Source organism: Bison bison, unplaced genomic scaffold (assembly GCF_000754665.1).
Source record: "Bison bison bison isolate TAMUID 2011002044 unplaced genomic scaffold, Bison_UMD1.0 scf7180017843021, whole genome shotgun sequence".
Taxonomy (NCBI): Eukaryota; Metazoa; Chordata; class Mammalia; order Artiodactyla; family Bovidae; genus Bison; species Bison bison.
In genome coordinates this window covers 7450-11842 of record NW_011475445.1, presented here as the reverse complement: position 1 = coordinate 11842, position 4393 = coordinate 7450, and the positions used below count along the sequence as shown (strand labels likewise).

Here is a 4393-nt window from a genome sequence, read left to right as displayed (position 1 = left end):
CATATATATGTGCAGCCACACCACTTCTAAGAAACTATCCTGAAGAGACAGTAAAGGAATAATAGAAGATGTGTGCATGTATTAATAGTAGCATTTTTATATTAACAAGCTTTCAAAAATAATATAAATATCCTTGAATAGGAAGATAATTTTAAAAAATTATCATATCTATTAACAGAGTATTATGAGATACATTAACTTACACTGCTTGTGAAAATATCAACTTTATGCTATTATATAATGTCACCAAAAAACCATAGCTATAAGTAATACATACACACATGAACACTAAACACACACATAGATTTCTCTGTGTATGTTCAAATATAACCCACATGTATATTAATTACCTTCCCCTCTTCTTTGCCTTTATATGTCTGTATGTCTGTGTGTGGGTGTGTGTGTGTGTGTTTAATCACTAGGGGAAAGAGGAAGAACATCTCTGGAAAGACTAATAAATTCAAGTTTTATCTCATACTATTCCCTCTAGCTGGAGTCATCTTCACCTGATTTCTTTTGCATGTATATACATATATACACAAACATACCCATCAAACACATAATTATATTTTTAATAAACATTGGGAAAAGGCAAAATTATACATCCAAACTATCAAGAGATCATTCCCCCAGAGAGCTAAATAGGAGTAAGAGATGAACACATTTTTAAAAATTTTATCACATGGGATAATTGCCAATTTTAATTTTTAATAAAATATAACATTTATAAGGTGCCCTCCATTTGGTATACACAATAAATGGGATGTAGCTTAAGATCTCAGGACTGTAATTTTAAAAAAAATTATTGGGGACAAAACTGTTTTATTTCATGCAAAAAAAAAAAAAACTTGAACTGAATCTTAAAGAAAATTAGAACAGGCAGGGCTCAAGAATGTCACTCCTAAAGGTAAGGGAGAGTTGGACAATGGGTAACAGCCAGGACAGAGAGCATCAGCTTGTGTAGATGGAGCTGGAGAGGCTCACTCTGCAACCTGGCAGTCAGCCCTTTCTTCAGACTGGAATGAAACACATCTCACAGAAGGGTGGAATAGAGATTAACCCTTTGAAACTTGGTGCAGTGTCAATGTGCTTTGGATCAACCACAGATTTCAAGGTAAAATGCTGTAAAATGCTGACCAGGAGTAAAAACAGCTCCATGCGGGCCAGGCCTTCTCCAACACAAACTCTTTTTCCTAAAAATGACACATAAATTAAATAGTTGTTCAATTCTATTTCTAACATATCACAAAGGGGAGCATAAATAAATATGGAATGAGTAAATACATAAACAAACAAATTAATAAAAGACAAATTAACCTATGGCTTCTTCTATTTACACCAAAATCCGGTTTGCTTTATTTCCTCAGAACAGATTTCAGTGTACATTCTCTATTAAACGGAGTCTGTTCTGTACACCCATGTCAATATTGCTTTACTGAGGCTTGCCAGTAATATCTTTCTACATACACACTCACCCATCCCAAATAACATGAGCTCCACACTATATTTTTCCATCTACTTCCAATTCGAGAGTTTACCATTGCCAAGTATAAAAAGAAATGTCACAAACTTGACACAAATATTATTAACCATTCTCTAACCCCCAGACACACTAGCTATTTCAAGTGTTATGAGTATCCAGTCATTCCTCCAACTGAAATATTGTTTCCCTCAGCTCTTCCTGCTGAGATTATCTATATCCTTCTAGATCCACCACAGGTGTCACCTGCTCTATACAGAGTTCTTTGATCTATCCAGGGGGATATAATTCATTCTCTTGCTGGTTTTCCACAAGACTCATAAATACTTCTAATACAAAATGTTTCACATGAAATTATAATTATCCTGTGTCCCACACCCTGGAATATAAGCTCATAAAGTAAAGGCAAAAGGAGAAGGGATGTGACAGAGGATGAGATGGTTAGATAGTATCACCAACTCAATGGACATGAATTTGAGCAAACTCCGGGAGACAGTGGAGGACAGAGGGCCTGGTGTGCTGCCATCCATGGGGTTGCAAAGAGTCGAACATGACTTAGCAACTGAACAGCAACAAGAAAGTGAAGCCTTAGGTCTTATAATGATACTACAGTGCCAAGACAAAGCAATCCTGCAAACCCCACAAACTGGGCAGAAATCTTAAGCCAGTTTGTTATGAAACAATGGACCCAAAATTCAGGAAGTAGATAAGGAAAAGATTAGCAGGATCTCATTTTGAGATCAAATTCTGGGCATTGTTCATAATCTTGGGACCAAGCATCAAGCATTCCTTCAAACCTATTTTCCTGGATGTTCAATGAGGAGTGAACCTCCTATTTCTATCCCTATTTCAGTTCCTTCTGTAGGAAAGGCCCTTCACCCTCTACTTTCTACCCTTATCCTTTGGACTGTGCTGAACACTCTCCATTTCTCCATTTTTCCAGATCCATACTGTGTTTGTTTTTCTTTTACACCTACTGTGTATTTAGGAAGTTGATTTCTATGGACTGCATAACCCCACTAGTTAGTTCCCTTCTTCACCGTGAATAAACTCAGGATTAGAGAAGGTTAGAGTATGCCCTCCCTCAGTCCCGGCCTGTCAGACCACAATTTCAGCAGTGGCTGTATTCTCCAGCCTATAGACCCATCTCCTGCTGAGGCATCCATTCTCTCTTTGCTAAAGATCTGCTTGGGTTCCAGCAACACCCTCCTTCTCCCAGTCCTTCTGACATAGGATGATGACATTGTCCTGTTGATGCTCATCCCTGAGTACTTGACCATTCCTTGATACTTCAGTTAATCATGTCCACACCTCTGAAAAGAGTCTCTTCATTAAACTGCCTTTAATGAAACTTTTTGAGTACCCTGCCTCTTTCTTTCAAGGACCTCCCCAAATTAAAGGAAGATACTAAAATATTTCTTCCTGCAAGAAAATTTCCCTTTTGTTCCAACTACTCTGTCCTCTGCCCTGCTCCCAAAATGTAAGATTCAGGAGCTCCTGTCTCTGGGTTTCCACAGAAGCCTTTTGAATAGCACTTGTCTCTCTGGAGTATCATCATCTGTTAACTCACATTCCTCTTTCTTAAAGGAGAGCTGTCCCTTATTCACATTTCTATCCCTGGATCTGAGTGAGCATGGGTCTACTACATATAAGGTCCTCAGAGACATTTATTGAGTGAATGGCATCTCTGGACGGGGGAGAAAAGTCTCAGTGGAACTAGACTTCTACGAGGAGCCCTTAAGATTGTCAGAGGTGGGTGAGAGGGCAGAACTCAGTGAGTGCAGCCTCCAATCCAATCAGAAATTATCTGCACCTTGGGAGTGGTGCCTCTGGACTCATGAAAATGACAATTTGTCCAGCTCAGGGTTGCCTCCATACAAAGCTCTTCCTCCTCTCATTTGACCTCTAATGTACAGACAAAAATGAAGCATGCTTGCCTGCTGAAAAAGCCATGAAGTGGTCAGTCTTCTTAAAGTTGCCACTTTCATCCAGGAAGTGACCAGGATCAAACTGCCCTGGGTTGGAAAACTCGTTATCATCATGCAGAACAGAAGTCAGAGATGTTAATATGACTGTGCCCTGAGATAAGGAAAAACACAATAACTAGATTATAAAGAAAGTCATGGAGTTTGAAAAAAATGCCTTATCTAATCCTTTTATTTTATAAGTGAGGTGGCTGAGGCACAAACATATTTTATTCTCTCCATGTCAAAGAACAAATTAATGACCAAGCCTAACAGGTCTTAAGTCATATGATGCCATATAAATCATATAAATGATTTATGATTCAATCATATAAATCAACAGTGCCAGTTAAGTGACTCCAAGGCTAATCATCTTCAGCTTGTAGCCTACCAACAGCACTTGCTCTTCAGAAAATTAAGGCAGGTGCTTTGTTCTTGACAAATAAATTGGAGTGTTGATTAAAAGTGTTGATGTCACTAAAAATTCAGCTCATTCTCTTTGGAACTTAATATAGGGTCCTCTCCAAACATGACCTGATTGGCCATATTCTTTTTTTTTTTTTTTTAATGGGGGGATTGGAAATGTTTCACTATAGCTTACTCAATAACAGTAAGCTGCATAAGTGAAGCTAAGAATTTTACTTTTATCTTACTCATTCTTTTTTTTTTAATTTTATTTTATTTTTAAACTTTACAATATTGTATTAGTTTTGCCAAATATCGAAATGAATCCACCACAGGTATACCTGTGTTCCCCATCCTGAGCCCTTCTCCCTCCTCCCTCCCCATACCCTCCCTCTGGGTCGTCCCAGTGCACCAGCCCCAAGCATCCAGTATCGTGCATCGAACCTGGACTGGCCATATTCTTGAAAACTATTCAGTTTCCCTCTAAGATGAGAAACTGATATGTATCCCTCTTGCTGCTATGTTTTTTCAATGTAATTGTTGC

The 4393-nt window shown here is 38.3% G+C and overlaps 1 long non-coding RNA gene across 1 annotated transcript; it reads right to left on the bottom strand.

The window, feature by feature from the left end:
* Positions 1-545: 545 nt before the first annotated feature.
* LOC104983630 lies at positions 546-4093 on the bottom strand. Its single transcript, XR_824666.1, has 2 exons — positions 3418-4093; positions 546-1193 (listed from the first exon to the last, which is right to left on the bottom strand). It is a non-coding gene; the product is annotated as an uncharacterized LOC104983630 (long non-coding RNA).
* Positions 4094-4393: the final 300 nt, after the last annotated feature.